The 20,643-nt window shown below is 42.9% G+C and overlaps 1 protein-coding gene across 3 annotated transcripts in view; it reads right to left on the bottom strand.

Moving 5' to 3' along the window:
- The window catches only part of cdk14 (cyclin dependent kinase 14), a 165,477-nt gene that overhangs the window by 4,284 nt on the left and 140,550 nt on the right, over positions 1-20,643 (bottom strand). The gene's annotated exons all lie outside the window — the stretch shown is intronic.

Raw genomic sequence — 20,643 nt, 5'->3', positions numbered from 1 at the left:
CAGTGGGTTCATCACCAACAGAACCACCACCAGGGGCCTCATTTATAAACGTTGCGTACGCACAAAAGAAGGCGTACACCACTCTGTACGCAATAGTTGAGATTTATAAAAAGCAAACTTGACGGGAAAATGTGCGGCCCTTCACGCAAGCTCTGACCCAGGCGTACGCACGAAAACGGGTGAAATGAGAAACGGCGACACCGTCGGCAGATGGAAGAAACACGTGAAAGTGAAAATGACAATACTGTCTCTCATAAATAACATGAAGACTTCACAAAGCAAGTCTTACAATTAACAGCCTACACGAACACCAGTTTGATCGATCAGCAGTGAAAAAAAAATCAAACGAAAATTACAACAGAAATTTAAATGAACACTTATTTGCAAAAAGAAAAGGGAAATTTTTTCTGCAATATTGGCATGTTGTGCAATTCATCCTCATAAATAATATAGTTAACAGAACGAAATAATGTACAAAACTGATATTCTCGTCAGTGTGTCCGTCTGGCGGGGCAGACATAGGTGCAATTAGACAGACAGATGGATAGATAGAGAGAGATGCATTAATTGTCCACTGGGGAAAGTTGTTTTCATATTAAAACATTTCTTCATAAGCTACAGAATTATGGTATTCATGCATATGCCTTTAGTTTGTTTTATTTTTGATAAAACAATGTATGGCGTATGTCTCAACCATTCAGAAAGCAACAAGAAATTACATTTGCGCTGAACAATTTCCCATTTCCACGTGGATTATTACCGACATCTGTAGCTTGTCAGATGTAATTAAATAGATGGAAATAAAATGCCCCATCACAATGCGTAATGACGCACAATGGCTGATCTTGTGCTCTTAGAAGATGTGGCAAATGGAAGAATTGGGGGTGAACGCATCTTTAGACAGCAAGAAGACTTGTTGGCAAACGAGGACGAGTGGCTTATGAACCGGTTCTGACTTCGTCGAGCCGTCCTGTTGGACCTCTGCGGGCTTTTGGGGGTGTGTAACCCGGTGCATCTGGCGCGTCGTGTCCCCCTGCGCCTCAGTCACCACTCGACTAAGGGATTCCCTAATTCTTGCCGCTAGTCTCTCATCAAGAGGGGTCAGCTCCGGTATCGTCCCCCCCCCCCCCCCCCCCATCCCGTGGCAAAAACACTCTGGCGATGCAGCGCCAGAGGTTTTTTTGCCTCGACTTTGATGTCCGACCATTTCTTTTTTATTTCGGCCACGGTCCGAGGTTGGGAGGCTACAGCATTTAAGGCGTCTGCCACTGTCTGCCACTCACGTGGCTTTTAGGCATTAGTAATGCCCACACTGTGCCCTCCAAACAACATTTTCCTCCTCTTTTCCACCTCGCCAACGATAACTTCTACTTCACATTGAGTGAAGTTACGTTTTTTTGATTTCTCGGTGTTCGCCATGGTTTCGCAATCAATGAATATTCATTTGTGGGCGTTTCACGGACTATTTATGGGCAACTATGGACGTGTCATACAGCCGCAAAAGCTGCGCTGCATTTAGAATTGGTTGTGATTTATTAAGGGAAAGATGCGTAGGATGTGCGTGCGCACGGTTTTATAAATCCGAATATTTCTGTGCGTACGCACGTCCTATGTTTCATCCGTACGCCACTTCTGACGCAAATCCTACGCAAAGTTTTATAAATGAGGCCCCAGAACATTATGAGGAGGAGCAGAGGATCCTCTGTGAAGAACGACTGCTACTGAACCCTAAACTGCTGATGCACGTCAGATTAAAGAAGTTAAACATCAACCGACGGTTTCACAGATATGAAAGTTGATAGTGTAAATCCCAATAGATCAAAGGCCGAATCCGAATTCTTCCCCTACCCCTACGGCTTCTCACTACCTGTTGCTCATCGTAAACAAGTGTAGAAATACGTTTCTCCTCCCCCCACATATGTGACGCAGATCACCCAAACAAGCAGAGGGGTAATCTATCACTAAGATAGTTCCTGGCACTTCTCCATAAAAAGCCCTTTTGGACACCACTACCGCTTCAAATGCCCTTAAAACTGGTGGAGTAGGGAGAAGCTGTAGGCGTAGGAGAAGAATTCTGTTCCGGCAAAACATTTTCTGTAGTTTACTCAAACATGAGTATCAAAGGTGGAGCTCAGATTATTACTACAGTATGTTGGTTGTGTTTCTGCAGAGCTTTAACCAGATTAGAGACGCAGACAGAACGTCGCTCACACAAAGGAACATGTCTGCATTTGAGATAACAGCTAAAAGGATTTAGCTGATGTTTTTGCCCACATTAATGACACAACAAAATACTAAGACTGTTTTGTAATTATCCCCAAACTACTTCAAACACTAGTATAAATGATTGTTTGACAGTAATGTTTGAACAACTTGCTTGTGCTTTTAAGAGGTCTGACTGCATCATGTTCACAGCGGACACACTGATGAAGAGCTTCATAAAGACAAATGTGCTGACTCAGGATTACCATGACACAAGACAGAGGAAACGTCAGACAGCAGACACAAGAAGATAATTGACCAAAGAAGTGGAGGATGCAGGCAAGAACTAGAGAGGAAGAACATGAAGATCTGGTTTAGAAAAGGAAAAACAAGGAGGAAGAGACGAGACAGCTAGAAGGAAGAGAATTGAGTAGAGGACTACAAATGAAGACGTGGTTGAATAAATAATCTGTCTCTTCTTTGGTTTTTCAGCATTTACTCAGGTTCTTACCCTCACAGCCCCCCTTCCCCAGCCTGTGTGATGATGTTTCTAGTGGAAGCAGCTCTGTGTGTCAGGAATCTTAAATGCTGGAAAGGCTCCTGTTGGATCTTCTGCAGCTTTGGCTTCCTGACTCCCAACATGCTCATGTGAGCAGCAGAACACGTGTTTAATCCAAACCAAATTAGCAATAGATGACTGCTTCGTGAAGTGAAGTGAGGATCTCTGTTGGCAGTTAAGGAGCCGCCTGAACATCACAAAGCACATCTTCAAGCAACAGATCTGCTCATTCCCCAGCAGCTGTACAGGTCACATCCTCACCTGACACGGTTTTCTCAGCAGCTGCAACATTTGGAGTGTGGAAATCCAGAGTTTTACCAGCTGACTGCTTCAGACAACAGCATTGTTTAAAACAAAAAAAAAAAAAAACTAGTCTCAGATTTATGCTTCAAGCTGCTGAAGCTTTTATAAACAAAGGAAAATGTCCCATTTTTTTGGAGGACACGAGTATGAAGCTTGGGGGGGTTTAAACGATGTAAGGACAGCATCAACAGCCTTATTCTCAGTTGTGGTCTGACGCTTAAGTCTCATCTCTGCCCAAAGGTCTGTTTTTACTGGTGTAACCCCTTCTGCCCAAACACTTTCATCAGTAATACCCCTGACCCCTATAGAGAGGACCCAGCAACCTGTGAAAGGAAGCTAGATCAGCTGGCTGTCTTCCTGGTCTACATCTTTCTGTCGTGATGCAGAGCCGAAGATTGTAGTGCAGAAAGATCAGCTTCACCTTGCAGATGTACACCAGAACTGTCAGATTTCTCCCAGGAGGAGCCGCAGAGCGAGAAGGACAAAAACGACATTCAGAGACGATCAAACGCCTGCAAGGGGACTCTGACGATGATGTCACGTGATCTGAGACCGGTCTGATATGTTATTCATGCACTGAGCGTGACCAGAGTTGCATGACATGCCTATTCTTCCTCCTGTTTACCTTTTCTCCCCTGCTTCTTCTTCTTCCTTCTCTCGCTTCCTCTTCTTCCCCAATTCTTCCAACCCCACACACCACAGCTCTCCTCTTAGACGCACTGATTTCATCCCCGCTTTCAGTGGGATCAAAGCTCAGTGAGCGTCAGGCAGAAGCACTTGTGGATCCACTAATAATCCCACTCGGGGCAGGCGTGCCGTGTTGTTTCTGTGGGCTTCACTGCTCTGTGTCTTTTATCTGTCTGAATGAACAGGATTTTACAAATCTCAGGCAAACCGGGCAGTCCAGTTTGGGGTTTCATTTTACACCATGCCCCCCCCCCCCTCGCATCCACACATATCTCTGCAGTCAAGGACACCCCCCCCCCCATACTGTTGGTCTGATCTGATTTAATGAAGTAAGGCAAACTGTTGCTGAACTTCACCCACTGAACGCCACAGCCGCTGTACTTTACATCTAATGAGCTGTTTTTTAGTGATTTCTCTGTCAGAGAGTGGATGAAAGCGAGGCGCCCTTCATCATTTTTCACATTTGTTTTCCAGTCTCAGCTCGTTCTGTGGCATCACTTCAAAGCTGGTGCTAATTTTGAAGAATCTTGAGACCAGGTCAGCGTGGAGCTGCTGCATCTCCGACAAACCCTCCGCTGCCTCGACAGCAAGTGGAGAAGTCACAGCTGGATCACTCAGATGACTCGTTACTGCGGCACTCGTTTACTGAGATGAAAGACTGGAGCTGCTTCTTCACGGACGAGCAATCACACAGTGTCTGCACCGGTTTTATTAGACGTGCCTGGTCCTGAAAGACATTATCGAGTCACATATAAGTTCTTAGTAGAGGAGTAGACTCAAGTCATACGACTTAGACTTGAGTCTGACTCCGGTGATGAATTTGATGACTATAGACTCGACTAGGACTTTAACAGCAGTAACCTGTGACTTGACTCGGACTTTAACCTTCTGACTCAAAAATACTTCCTGTTTTCCCTGACAACCAAAGATTATAAACTATGTTGACAGAGACCGCACATGAATCTGTCTTTTTCTGTAAATGTCTGCGTCTGTGCGCTGTCGGCACAACATTCAATCAAATTATGCCCACATTGGTTTGGTCCGATACATCCAACCAATCAAATTGCAGGATGACCAATGAAGACCATCTGTCAATCAAAGTGCCAGTTTCTGTTTATCCGCATTATTATGTTCTGGCATAGACGTTATGAGGTTGTCAACAAAAAACAGTTAGTAGTTAATTGAATTGACTTCATGTGGTTGGAAGAGGAAAGAACATGTGAGTAACATCACACTTATGAAGGAATGCTTAGTTTTAAAAAACACAAGTCCTTCTAGTCCTCTGACCATCACTCACGTCAAGCTCCTGCAGCTTCTCACTGCACCACATTTACCCAGCAGACATTTTCTAACCTCCCTAGGATTCCTGCTTCTTCAGATTCATGCTGTGGCTGTTTTTTTTCCCTCCTCCAAACACAAAGTTTCTTTCATTTCCTCCCTTTGGTCATTGGAAAGTCTGTCTACATTCACACTAAAGTGAACCACACCAGAGTTCATCTGCAGAGTTCCCTTTTTTGGTCTAAACCTCCCAACCCAGACGGTCATCAGGGAAAACCAGACCTGAATCTGACCAGGACCAGATCTGCACTGAGAGTAGGTGTCCTGATGGTGGCAACTTTGCATCTAAGATGTTTCCAGCGTGTTCCTTTTCTTCAAAGTGGTTTGTAAGTCTGGAAGAACCATCAAGGGGTGCAGGGCTTCATCAAAGACCCCAGCCGGATCAATCAGCTTGTGATGAGGAAGGCTATCTGACTTGAGGGAACAAGGAGAGACTGATGCTGCTGGCTGCTGTGGATTCCTCTGCAATGACACTTCAAAGGGAGAAGCAGGATTTCTATTGAACTGGTGTCTTTAGGGGAGCAGCTGGTGTACCTTTGGGCGCCTCCGGCAGATTCCTCAGAGGCTTGACCTGCTGACCCGCAGGCTGTCGTTTCAGCTGGGAAAGTTGTTTTAGCTTCATGCTCCCAGCTGACAGCACCTCCAGGCTCCCGTTAGATTCCACCACACAAGCCAACAGGATCATCTGTAGGCAAACTGGGGTGTACCCGAGCAGTAACCCACAAGACCACTCAGGGGTGTGGAAGCAACATTGATGGGAGGGAAATGAGAAAAAAAATTCTCATCTAACACACACATTTCATTCTCAGCTTTGCCCAAGTGTGTACACAACGTACACACGCATGTACACAAATACATGCCGATAAAGATGATACACAAATGCACACACACACACACACACAGGTGCACACAGTCTAATCTTTATGTTCTGCCTTTACAAAACACAAAAACGGAAACAGCGAATTAAACTTTCGCAAACACAGAGTACTAAAGCACCCCCCTAACCTGTACATGTATCAGAATCTGATCAGACACTGTTCAGAGGATGCTCCCTCACAGTCCTCCTGGCAGGGGAGACTCCTGCCTAAACCCACTTGAACTATGAGAGACCCTGGAAATCACACTTTATGACTCTGAACATCTTTATGTGTCGCGGTGCAGAAAATAAGTTTATATCTGCTACAAAAAATGCACAAATTCTGTTTGTCTAGGACCTAATAGTTCTTCTTTGAGAAGCTCTTCTATCCTCCCCTCTTTACCTGTATTAATGTCACCTGTTTGAACTGGTTCTCTGAATAATAGACTTTATGTACGAACCAGTTCCTGGTTGTCATTTTAACAACTGAGTGACAGGACCGAGTCAGACATGATGCCAGGTGCTAAAAGCTGGACTTCAATGTTTACTTCAATGTTTTGTATCACTGCGCCGGCTTCTTTGAAACAACCTTTTGCTTCATCATCTGGACAAAAACAAGCGGTAAGAGGTGAACTTTCTCTCTGAACTGTTGCTTTATTCAACCTATCGGAAAGCATATATATTTATCGCCGAATCTTGACTGCAGCAGTGGTGCTGCGCGACGCGGACTATATGTTACGTGATGCGGCGCAAATAAAATTCACACAAAAATCGACACATTTTCATTACTTAACTGCAAGTTCCATAGCATTTTAGAAGACCAATACTCTTACCAAAGTTTGTCAGTGATGAGGTTAATGTTTACAGGATTCATTTTAGGGTTTGTCAAAAACCCTCAACATGGTCAAATAGCGATGTCTGAAGGTAGAATGTGCTGGTGCCACAAGGAAAAAGAGATGAAATGAGCCTCAAACAGAATTAGATCTTGGTTTTCACTGAGAAGAAAGTGACGGGCGTGTCGAGACAGAAACTCTGTATTCTGTTCCTCAGCCCACTTCAGCAGAGGTCATCCGATCTGGAGGTTGGATCCTCTGCGGCGCACAGATCAGTATGGCAATGCAGAGTAAAGCTTTCAATGCAGGTGCGAAAGAAAGGACAGGTTTATGTTTCACACCTGAGAGCACGGAGGTCTTTGGAGAAGGGAGAACAGTCTGCTGCACGTCAGAAGCTCGGGGTGTGCTATATCCACTGTGACTCCATGTTGACAACACAGAAATCCAGGCACCTGACACCACTAACCTCCACCCCCAAGGTTCAGAAGAAAATACTGCGCCTGAGAAGCTGGCAAACCCCCGTTTCCACTCAGCGTCTTGACTCTGTCAGAACTAACAGCTCGAGATCCGTTTAGAAGGAAACTTTTGTCACAAACATGCTCACTCTTGACTCTTTCAAACAACCCTCGCCCGGCATCACCGTTCACGTGTGTTTTCTCGTTTTTAAGTACATAGAATGTAAACCATGCCCAGAAATTTTGATTTGATCCAGATGAAAAGAAGACCAAACTCCTCCATGCTTTGTGGTAAAGATAGCCTGTACCAGTCCTTGCTAGACCAGAGTTCTCCAGGTCTTTCTCTGTAGAGCCTCACATCGTTCATCAGGATCTGGTTTGCCCTCAACACCCTATGCAGGTGATGGCAGTATATCTTCTTTATAGGATTTACCATCCACTAATAAATGAAAGAAGAAACACAAATAGATTCGTGTACGTCTTTGTTTTCATCGTCTGAGCTGGAATCTGGATCCAAACTGTACGGCTGGATAGCTCCGATATGGCTGCCATTTTTGTTGCACCGCAAATTTTGGCTTGGAGGGGCTCTAAGCTAGCGGGAGAGAGCGTAAACAAAGGGATGATGGGAAATTAGGGCAGGGTTGCTCTGCGCCAACAGTCACAAGTCTGAGAAGAATTTCTGATGAACTCTTGCAGACACTGTCCTAGAAACAGGTTACTGGATTTTGCCTGAATTTTAATTAAAAGACCACTAGGAACGCTTTGAAAATAGACGGTTGGAGTGCGAATTTAAAGAAAAATTATTATTTTCCAATGTTCAGAATATATAGCCCAGCATTGTTTGCAGTTAGCTTGTGGCTTCACGCCGATAGTCTGAGCTTCAGAGCTCTGTAAGAAAAGCTCTGAGACTGCAGGACAGGAAACAATCTGTTCACTAGAAGAGTTTGAAGGGAAATGGAACTGTTGGAAAATTCTCTTCAGTGCTGATTGAAGCTAGAACACAAATAAAGCAGGGAATGAGTGTTGTTGATGAAATGAACTCTTCTTTACCAGATAGGATCCAAGCCCCCCCCTCCCTGCTTCCTGACAAAATGCTTCAGAAAATAACTGGTTTGTAAAGATAAAGATTCTTTTATTAAAAAAATATCAAAGAAATAAGATTTGTTTGTGTGGTTGTCTGTTGGTCAGAGCTCATTCTGGCTGCAGCTCACATTTCGTCCAGCTCATATCATCTCTGAGTTGATGTTCAACAACAAGTTAGCTGTTTTTCTGCTCATTCACTTTCCGCTCATGTGAAAGGGATTACAGGAGAGAAATTTGGAGTCTCCTCTGCTGTAAAGTCAGTCTAGAGGAAGAAAATGAATTATGGAAAGTGTGTGACTCAATCACATGCCTTCATTTAAGGCCACAAGCCAGCACAATTCTTATCCTGAAGACACACTTTTAACAGTCTATTGTGCTAAGGCTGCACATTGCTGCAACACACGCATTGTTCTGTTAGCTTCTCAGTCCCACACCAAAAGACAGAACCATGTTTGTTGCACAACAGATTTACTTAAGGCAGATGTGAAGGATCTATGCGTAGAGCCTGTGCAGAGCAATCAGCCGTCTTATGAGGGTGCAGGTATGTCTGGCAGTTACTCTGAGGCATGTGCGTCAATGGACATCATGAAAATGGAACGTACCAGTGTCGTCCGTGGGGTAAGTGTATCGGTAAGGATAATGTAAGTTACACATGTACCTGTGATGCTGTCGTATAGTGTCATTACGCCACACTCTAGTCGTTACACACCACACGTGATCTGTAAATGTCCATAGGAGGCCTGTAGGATGCCCACACAAACTATGCTTATTTTTAACAGTCAACCTTCACGCAAGGGGGGGAACACTTACCACATGAACAGCACTAACAGGCTCTTTGTATAGTCTGCAGGATTTCATGGGTTCGAAACGACACGCCTGAATCTCACCGACTTCACTCTTACTCACCCTTGCATGTTGTATTAGTGTTCACTATGACCTGTTGCCTGCAGCATGCCCATAGAAAAAATATGCATGAACATTTGTTGCTCTAGAGCAGGGGTGTTAAACTCATTTTAACCGAGGGCCACATCACCATAGTGGCTGTCCTCAATGGTCCAGATATGACTTATAAATGTAACTAAATGTAATGAAAAATAAATGTAACTACTCCTTAATGTTAAAAAAAATATTTAAATATTTATTTATTATAACTTTTTAAAGTGACAATTATAGTTGTATAGAAAACATATGTTTGCTTGTTACTTTGGCATAAATCCTTTTAAATTTGATTTTGTCAGGTTAGTTTATATGGACAGTGTTTAAGTCCGAATGTATAGTTGCCCAATCCCATATTTCAAGTCTGATTCCCCCTAGATATAAATAAATACACACCAATTTTATTTTTTATTTTAAGCAATGAAAAACTTCTATGCTCTCGCGGGCCACAGACAAGGACGTGGTGGGGCACATTTGGCCCGCGGGCCTTGAGTTTGACAAATGTGCTCTAGAGGCTCACTAAGCGGTCTACCGCCTTAATATTTTCTGCAGGCCACCTGTTTGCCCCGTAGAGGTTTGCCCATTTTTTACCAACAGACAATCTGTATCCACCCATAAAGGCTATACGTACAATTTGCATATTTAATATTGCATGAATGAAAACTGGTCATACGTAATTTTACGTGGAAAAAGTGAGAAATGTTGTGGTCTTTACGTGAAACTTTCACAGATGTATCATAAATGAACCGCGTTAAAACCACGGAAGAAGTGCAACCAAACCAAGTAAGGAACAGGTAAATGAACGTGTGTGATTATTGGTCTGTTTAAATGCAATTCATTACTGATTCTTGGGTCAATTACGTAATTTGAACATGATATGTGTGCCGCATGCACCATATAAAAGTTATATATCTGTGGTATATGTGTGAAAAGTTCCTTAAACATAGGTGGAACGCCACAAATTTGTGAATGCATCTCACAAAAATCACCCACAACAGCATAAGATTAACATAAGAATTACGTATAAACATCGTAAAATATGCGTAAACTGCGTAATTCTCAACAGACCAAAAACTTTGAACAGCTCAAAATCGGATTCACGTAAAGACCCATTGGCCGAAAACCTCGATGGACATCTATACACAGCAATGCAAAAAACACTCATGAATTATGTATATTACGTGGAAAAAGCGCAAAATGTACGTAGTGGCTGTGTGACACGGCCTTAAGGACAACTGAAGACTGAAGCAAACATTGAGCCGGCTTCATCAGCACTTCTTCTGTCTGGTAAATCTATTTGTTTGAACGTTTCAGAATTTCAGTCTGTCTTGGCTTTAGTCCACAGAATGACAACAGAATCACTGATCGTATGAAATGAATTCCAGATCTGCTCTTAAACGTTCCTTCTTTACTACGCTGACTCCTTCACTAGATTTTACTTTTGTACCATTCACCAACCTCTGAACATTTGAAACTTGGATCCTGTTTGTCTGTGTCACATCTGAAAACATACTAACATAAAACATCATTCTGAATTTGTTAAAGATGGATTTTATGTGGTGTGATAACTTTAAAAACATGTCTGCTTCCACTCCTAGCCAATAAAAGAAAGCAAGAAAGCACGGGGAGATGCAGATCTTGGGGAGCCTGCAGGGCTTCACACTCACTTCCCTCTAAAGCAAATTTGAGAAATAACCTCAGCGAAGGTTTGGTCCCTCACTGTGAGCTGTTGAACCTGTTTGATCTCGGCCACCAGAATCTTTCTGCAGTGAGGCTTAAAGCCCCAACCAACCAAGAGGTGTGATGAAGACCGGAACAAAACCCCGTCTTAACTAATCTCTGTACAGCTAAACCGAATGTGAACTCCTTTAACGATCTTGTTTTACAAACCGCCGCATCTCGCAGTGTCACCGGCCTCGGCCCGCATCACCAGATTAGATCCCCAAAACCCCCCTCCTCGCGCTGAAGACAGGAGAGGATGTAAATGCCAGCTCATCACCCCTACTAAACTCTGAAGTGAAGTTGAAATGAACAGATCCACCGAATGGATGAATGTCTGCATTCTTTGTGCCTTTGGCAGTTTACTTTAGGATAAAACCCACCCAGATTTGGGAGGGTTCAAAGGTCATAGTGGCACTCTGATCGCTCATTCAGAAGCTGCTGCTGCTGAGGAAACAGCGCAAAACAAACATCATCAAATATTCATAGACACTTGAAGATTTGACAAATTCTGATTTATACTCATTAACATTTAATAAAGCTTGAATGGAGGAGGTTCCAGGGATTCTCAGTTGCATTAGGGAACAATGAGGCTGAAGGGAGCATATTTTACATTTACCAACTCTAATGGTGCACCGCGGTTTGGAATCCATCACATATGAAACGGTTTCATCTCTAGAAGCAGTTCAACCCTCAGAGGACAGAAAAGCTTTTGTCTTTGTAACATGAGGCTCTTATGATGCAACAGAAACAAACCTTTTATTGATGCATCATTTTTGTATCCTCAAACCTTTTTAATTCATTCAGTGTGAATTTCAAGATGAAACCTGCCGTATATTTTTATCCCAGAGCAGCAGCAGGTAACCTGGAGTCTGCGTTTCCAACAGCTCCTCTGAAGCTCAGCATTGCAGGTCACAAAAAAAGCAGAAGGAAATATTCCCAAAAGGTCCAACATGCCTTCATGAGTGTTTGAAGCTGGTTCATCCTTTAGGACATAGATGAAAAACAAACAAAGGAGACGGATGAAAAAAAGATCTGAGGTCAGTCAAAGATAGCTGCTTCAAAGTTGGTCTATTTTAGAAGTCTACATAAATGTGTCAGGCTCACTGCGGCTCACTTCTGGTTCTTGGGTCAGTTTTGCCTGGTTCTGAGGTTATTGCTTTCTTTGCATCTTTTATTGGACAGAAAACATTTTGTTTTACTAATAAAGCTTTTTATTTGAGATCCCTACCCCCTATTTTATGGAGCTTGGTATTGTCGAACGTTTACACACACAGGACAAAAAAGAACATTTCCATCTCCAGCTGATCTCTCTTCACGCTCCAGTCCTGTCTCCGGGTGGACACGCTGCGGCGCGGCAACTCGTCAAAATCTAACTATTGTGGTCAGTCAGTGCAGTATGAACTGACTGACCAGTATGAACTGACCAGTGTCATTAAAGCCCTGATTCCACAGACAAATGGAAGGTTTTGGATATATATGATCAAATATGTTAGGCCATTTTTTGTGTGTAAACAACAACCACATGGATTACAAACTGAAATTTGACAAGCAAATCATTCTGAAATCATCACAAAAATAATTGACTACCTTCGTCATCTTCACCCAAACCTGCCTTTACGTGAATGATGATTATTGGTCTAAATTCAAATGCTCTAATACAGGTGAATCTTCACCCACTCAAGATGAAGATGAGGCTTCCCACTCAACAAACATGTGGACAGGTTTTTCTCTGCTGACGCCCTGGTGTGGCAGTGAATCCTGAGCTTGTGGTCTCGACTCAGCTGGGAGTTTCAGGCGTTCCTGGATCAGTGAAGGCCTGCAGGCCTGCATGTTCAGAGCTTCCCTGCTGTTTGAAAAGCCACCTTTGACCTCTGGTCAGAAAATAGCTGCTGTTTTTGTTGTGGTCATGAATAACTGAAGACTACAAGGAGGTACAGCTTTCTGGGATTTTGGATAGATTGCCATCACAAGGCAGCAACACATCTTCAATTCAGAGCTTGGAGAACACACATTTTACGGTGTGGTGGAGCCACGGAGAGACAGTCGTCTTCTGTCTCTCTCTTTTTTCTTTAAGATCAGATCTAGGGGCAGAATTAAGAATTGTATTCTTCTCCGTACTCCTTTCCAGTCATGCAGATGTGTGGACCTGTGTTGTGTACTGAATATGTCAATGTAATGTGGTATTCTTCATGAAAGGAAAACATGAACAAAAACAGATGGAGCGGCTGCTTTGGAGCCTGCTTCCCTGCAGACTGAACGCTGCATTTAGTGGGGAAATGATCCACAACGTGCCAGTCTATTTCTGGACGTCCTCTACTCTCATTTTAATGGGATTAAATGAGGATAGGGACAGTGAAGGTATGGCACGTGCACCAAATTTAGCCATTTCAAACACAGGAGACTGTGTTTGTGATGTGAGACTCTGACCTGAGTTTGCTTTCCTGTTCTCTGCTGTGCTGCTCTAGTGATCAGAGGTCAGAGGTTAAAGCACATCTTCTGCCATGTGAGACAGTCAAAACATCAGGATCACATGTTTCTCAGAGCTTGTTGGTTTCTTTCTCTGATAATCACGAGTTTGGCATCCAAAACAAACGGACAGTCATGAGGGACGTGCAGGAAGGTTTCAACTTTTGGAAACAAAAAGACCTTTTCAGCGGCTCATAATTTTTCATGCTATTTATTGTCGTGCAAGTTCTGTGTGGAGATGTTTGGCAGGACATCCCCATTTTCATCGGACCGGGTCAAATGTATTTGATTCGCATTTCTCAGTGTTCCTCTAAAAACCTGCTCTCTGAGCACCAGTCCCTGCCAATACAAAAATAACAAGTGGGTCTTCACATTGTGATGTCACAAAGCGAGGATCCGCCCCTTCCAGGAGGAGTCTGCGGTGCCAGCAGGCACCCCCAGGCCAACACAAACACACTTTCTCCGTGGAGCTGGCAGTGATCGGCTAAACTTTTTCAATTTATCTGCACAATATGCACATCCATCTTTGCGAAAGTTTGGATGTTGTTTGTTTTGTGGCAGAAACGTATGGAAGCGATTATGTAGCATAAATAAAAAGCAAAGTCAAAACCAGAAATGCTTTTTCATTTTCAAAATGAAGCTGCATTTTTTGACTCAAAAATATAATGAAAAAGCAATCCACCAAAATGCTTTTTCATTTCCTTCCTCAACACAGCTTATTCTGTCACTTAATTAAAATTAAAATGAAAATGGTATTTGACATTTCATTTTCAAACAGTTCTCTGGTAAATGTGTAGCATAATTCATTTAGAAATGTCTAATTTGACCATTAAAATGGATTAATAGAAATGCTTTTTAATTTTCAAAATGAAGCTGCATTTTTTGACTCAAAATTAAAAAGAAAAAGCAATATTTCAAAATGCTTTTTCATTTCCTTCCTCAATACAGCTTATTCTGTCACTTAATTAAAATGATAAATAAAATGGTATTTGACATTTCATTTTCAAAAAGGTCCCTGGTAAATGTGTACCAAAATTCATTTAGAAATGTCTCATTTGACAATTAAAATGGATTAACAGAAATGCTTTTTAATTTTCAAAATGTAGCTGCATTTTTTGACTCAAAATTAAAAAGAAAAAGCAATATTTCAAAATGCTTTATCATTTTATATTTCAACACAGCTTACTCTGTCACTTAATTAAAATGATAAAGAAAATGGTATTTGACGTTTCATTTTCAAAAAGGTCCCTGGTAAATGTGTACCAAAATTCATTTAGAAATGTCTCATTTGACAATTAAAATGGATTAACAGAAATGCTTTTTAATTTTCAAAATGTAGCTGCATTTTTTGACTCAAAATTAAAAAGAAAAAGCAATATTTCAAAATGCTTTTTCATTTTATACTTAAAACCGCTCATTCTGTGTCATAATTCAAACGAAAATGCAAAGAGGGGATTGCATTTGCATTTTAACATCCACCCCGCGCAAGTTGTCACAATATTCAATTCGAAAAAGCATTAGCAGAGGGGAGGCGGGGCGATGACGTCACTGCTTTCTCTGTGTGTCCGGCTGCTGACAGACGCACACACGCGCACCAAGAGCAGACTGTGTTAGCGGCAGAGACGAGGGTTTTGTGATGGTTGTGAACTTCTGATGAGTTTCCACAGCTTCTCAGGACTAAGTAACTGCATGTCCGCCTTCTGCGGTCCTCCTCCCGACGCACCGCGGACAAGCTTTGTTCTTCGGACCGCCAGCTGCCTTCGCACAGCGGAGCGCGAAGCTCCGATGATCGCTGAAGGCGGAAATGCTGCTATGATCTGAGAAACCATCATATGAATTTGTGTTTCCAGTGGTGTCCAGAACAAAATAAAGACTGATGTAATTCACAGATATTTACACATTTATCTGCAGCTTCGCGGTGAATTTGCTGTTTGTTTTATTAAGATCCAGGAATCCAGGTTTGAGCAGGCCAGGTCCAGCGGTTTTTGAACAGGACCCGGTTTTACGTAATCTTAATATGAAAAATGCAGCAGAATGTTCCTTTAGCTCCCTCGCGAATCAGAAGCTGTGAATCGTAAGCCAACTTTAGCGTCGTCTGACCGCACGGATTTAAAAACATATAATCGAGCAGAGCAGGCCGTAAAATATTAGCATAACTGTTATAAAAGCACATTATGAAGATAGTCTCCTGCAGCTTCGCGCTGAGTGAGTGTTTTTGGTCCAACCAGCAACGTTTAGCATCGAGAAATCTGCTGTCTGATGATGGAGCTCCAGCTGTCATCAAATGTCAAATACCATTTTCATTTTAATTTTAATTAAGTGACAGAATAAGCTGTGTTGAGGAAGGAAATGAAAAAGCATTTTGGTGGATTGCTTTTTCATTATATTTTTGAGTCAAAAAATGCAGCTTCATTTTGAAAATGAAAAAGCATTTCTGGTTTTGACTTTGCTTTTTATTTATGCTACATAATCGCTTCCATAGAAACGCAGACATGCTGGTGAAGTCAGCTCTGGGTGGACATCATGAAATGGGTGGCACCCACATGAGAGAAAGGCGGAGCCTCAGAGATCGAGTCGTCTTACTTCTGGGTTGAAAAAGGAACTGTAGAAATAGTTAACATTTCATAACAAATGGTTCCTTAGTGTGCCATAGGTAATATATGATCATATATTTGGATATGGTTTATTCTGAATGGCTTAAGAAAAGCAGGATTTAGACCCTTTAAAAAAAGAAAATGCTGCATGCGGATGCCTCGGGAAACTACTGCACCCTGACTGAGAAAATGCTCTGAACTTTGACTGAAAGCCGGCTGGTTGTGACTCACGGGGGGCAAAAAGAGTCAAATGAATGTTCTCTTAACATAAAACAGTGTAGAGGGGATTCAGGCAACTGCTGACTGGATTTTGCTGCAATTGGACTAGAAATGAATCGGTTACAACATTCTACAAACTCACCTCTTCTGGGGTTTGACAGCTGATGATTTAGTGTTTAATCTTGTTTTAATGTTCTGGTTACTTTTGAATTTTTGACCAACACACAGTTGAAGCTGACCCATGAGGTCAACCAAGATGATTCTGCATCAGCAGGTATGGGTTTGATTTAAACAGATTTTGATCATTATTGCTGTGATAAGAACAAACTGCAGATCTCTTCATTGACTTCCTGATGTGCGTCATGTGATCTCTGGAAGCACACTGTGCTGGACCCGGAGCAGCTCTGTGGAGCTCTGCCGGTCAGTTAAAAAAAAAAGCAGTAGTCCGGAACACAGAGCCTTTTCATGAGTCTGGACCTGAGGTCTGGTAAATCCTTTCACGCAGATAAACCTGACAGATTCTTTATCTCTATGTAACCAAGAGGTTGCATGAATTTCTGCAACCATTTCCCCACCGACGCATGAGAAGCAGCTGATTTCCATTAGATCACGTACTCTCCTCATTAGATCTTCCCGAGGAAAGAGAGAGATGGGCCGACGGGAATAGGGGTGGTCATTAGAATACAGTATGTAATTAGGCAGTCACACCGCCTCCACCCCACAAGCTGCACCCTCCATAATCCATATTCAGATGCCGCTCTGACACAGAACAGAGCTGTGAACACCAAAGAGCATCACTGGCAGCGCTCAGCAGCCACTCCAGGGTTACATCTGCTGGGTCTCTGGGAGGATTTGTTGGAACGCTGGTTTGTGAAATAAACACTGCCTTCTTCTGTTCACACAGACCCCTTGTGGGAGACTGATCCAGATAAGGAATGTTGCTGAAAAACTGACATCAACAAACAGAAAAACTGCTATTAGTCCACTGCAAAATCCCTCCGACGTGCTGCTCTAAAGTCTGCAGTGATCAGGATTTAGGTCAGCAGCTCTTCCCCAGGAGGAGACTATTGTCAAGTGTATTAATTAACCTATTTTGTGTCAGTGTAACGATCTGCATAGTTTAGTTAATTTATAGGGCGTGAGTGAGAGTGATGAAGGAGGATCGCAGATGAGGATATCTGCTAGGGAAATTTGTTTAGTATTTACATAAGTATTTAGACGCCCCTGCAGATGCAGAAAGTGAATTTCTGGAATTTAATTTATTCCAAAAGGCATGTGTTTGCTCAGGGACTGTGCACAGAGACTCAGCTGGTTAATCAAGCACATGTATAATTCATTTGCAAGCGCTGGGTCTGGCTCAAAGCCTGCCAAGATAAGCAATTATGAATGTAACGTTCTCACTTTCTTGCAGAGAATTTGAAGGGATGCGCTCTGAAGGCTTGAATGACATCCGTAGTGTCTACCAGGGCGCTCCTCGGTCCTCTTCCTGCTTCTGCTTCTTCATCAATGGAAGCTTACACAAACAATGACTCTGGCTCTGACAAAAAAAATCTTTTGTTAAAGATTTACTTTGTTTTAAACGTGCATGAGCAGAAGTAATCTGTGTTAACCTGGAGGTCTGCCCCAATCCACCAGGGATCCCATTTGCACATAAAAAGCCCTAATTATAGATCTGCGGTGCGTTGAGCGGCCGGCTGCAGACACTGGACTCTCACTGAGAAAGATACAACGGCGTCTGCAGCGTTTGAAGGACAAAATTAAACTGACAAAAATGACATTTTCTGCAGTTTTGGAGGGGTTTTTCATGGGGGTCAAAGAGCAACCAGTGAAACTTAACTTCGTTGGTCAGGATTTTGTGAAACTGTGACCGAACTGACTGGAGACCAGAACTTGTTGAGGGCGGGGCTTCCTGACCTTCATCACACTGCTGAAAAACCAAGCCTAAGCAGTATGGAGTGATATTTCCGTGCAACCTAGTGGCAGAAATATCACTACATAAAGCAGTAGCAGGACTGAGGTCAAAGCAGTTGCTGAAGACATGGGTTGTGTCCAAATTCCCACCCTAACCCCTCACTACTAAAATACTATGCAGTGCGGCACTATGTGGTGTGTGGAATTTAACAGCAATTTGGACACCATGCTCACTACTTTTTTTTTAAACAGCGGATATGACATAATCGATTTCACAAAGTTAAAATTTAATTCAAATAAGCGTTCTGCGATGATTATGAGTCTACTGTCTTCTGAAGATAAAAATGTTGATATATTATTAAAAAAAACATGTTTAAATAATTTTTTTTGGCAAAGATTGTTCCGAAGCAATGCATTGTGGTCTATATTCGCCGATCTAGTGAGCGTCGATGCACACTGGTTTTTAGCAGAGACTTCTAGGAAATTTCTAGGGCACTCGATTTGGGAATTGTAGATTCGGACACAGCAAAATGGCAAATGCACCATGTAGGGGTTAGGGCGGGAATTCGGACATACCCATGGTGCAGCAAGGACTGCTGATGAAATTTCAAAACTAAAGTTTGCTGGTCGAGCTTTGTTCAACAGACGAGACAATAAAGTCCAAGGTGCCTCACGCATGCGGCTCATCCTCCACCAGCACTGTGCTAAAGGAGGGCAGCTCACTGTGACAGAACTCGGTGTCATGGAGCTGCTTCACACATTTGTGCTTCTTTACGCCATCACTCACACTGCATGACACCTCACAAAACTAGGTCACACTCACTGGATCATATGACAAGACTATGAATATTACAGCAAAATAGCTGCAAACATGGTGAGGAGTTTAGTGTGTCTGACACTGGAGTCAGGAATATTTGATGGTGTTTGGCTCCTAATGTCTGCCGGCACAGGCTTCTTCAGGCCGACTGCTGCTGCTGAAACCAGCAGAGATGAAGCCTGAAGGAGAGCCAGCCTGTCCCATCTGAACTCCACTTAGAGGAGGCGGAGCTGCTGGCAGTCACCGCTTTGAGTAAAATGTGACACATACAGGCTTGGTCCTGGCCTCTTCCTCTTCTTGGTTTGGCAGCAGTGAAAGCTCACAGTCACGTATCAAACAGCAACCCAAACAACAACCACTGTTAGGGGTTTACAATCCAGAACCAGATGATCATTTAAAATAAAAGGATCTGTAAGGATAAACAGGAAAAGAGGACGATGGTACGTCCCGTTTGGGACGGAACACTCTCAGTGGGATGGAGCATCCCACTGGACAGGGTTAATGAGACCCTAAACCTCAGGGCTTCATAAGCCTTTTCCAAGGGGGAGGGGCAGAATATATTGCTCCTCCCTTAACCAGAGAGGTGGGGCCATCTCCCAGGTGACAGTCACTGACAGAAAAAGTGTTTTCTGTAACACACACACACACACTCACAGCGATATTTTCTCTGCCTCAATAACAGACCCTGCGGTGCAGAAAGCGAAGAGCCTTGTTAGCCAACAACCAGCCGTGAAATCACTGCGCCGTACTCCCACCACGATGAGTCAATCCATACCTCCTGCTTCTCTTTGTTCGTGCTGCGAGTGTGTGCATGCACTCAAGATGAGTGTGTTTGCTGGTTTAGCTCCAGGCCTTGCAGAGCTCCATCTTTTCCTCGGCTGGCTGCCTTTTGTTTAGACTCCTCTGCATCTCCGCTCTGACACACATCTCATGCTGTGCATCCTAAACACGATATCAGAGGATTAAGTTAACTTCCACCACTTTAAATGGAAAGGTTTTTATTGAGAACATCAGCGTTCGGCTGCTCCTCTGCACAGTTTGAGTCTGCAGCTTAAACGGCTGCATGGAAATGTGAGGAATGTGACAGCAGCTCTGCCCTGAGTTGCAGTTTGAGGTTCTGTCAAAGAGAAAATGGTAAAACTCACATTTTCAGCAACACCATGTCTGACTTCTACATTTTGGAAACATTCTGATTGCAGACATCTTCTTTGAATAAGAAACACCCACTGCTGATGGTGTCAGCTTTCATGCTGCAGGTTAGACTTTGGTAGATTCCTGGGGGATCCAAGTTTGGCTTCCATCCACCTTTTTCTCTTGGGTGCAAATTTAGAATCCCAGACTCAAAATAATCGGGTTCTGAATTGGAGGAAATGCGCCTAAAACTGTGAAAACAGAAATGTTCATAGACTTTTTCTATGGGTTTGATTGCGTTGGGTCACACAGAACTTGTAAGAAATGCTTTAAAAACACGGTTACTGGTCTTTTTTTGTTTACCTAACTGGATTTTTAATAATATTAAGACATTATCCTTTAGTCATTTCTTCGGTTTTCAGAGTTCAGATAGGAGCTGAAAGCAGACCGGTATAATGTCATTGTCATTGATGATCTTCAGAGTGGGTGAAGGCCAAACAGTTCCTTGTTGATGTCACAAACGGCTTCATT

This window comes from Oryzias latipes, chromosome 16, assembly GCF_053564925.1.
Source record: "Oryzias latipes strain Hd-rR chromosome 16, Olatipes_Hd-rR_3.1".
NCBI classification, from domain to species: Eukaryota; Metazoa; Chordata; class Actinopteri; order Beloniformes; family Adrianichthyidae; genus Oryzias; species Oryzias latipes.
The sequence above is the reverse complement of the archived record's forward strand: the minus strand, read 5'-3'. Positions and strand labels throughout refer to the sequence as shown.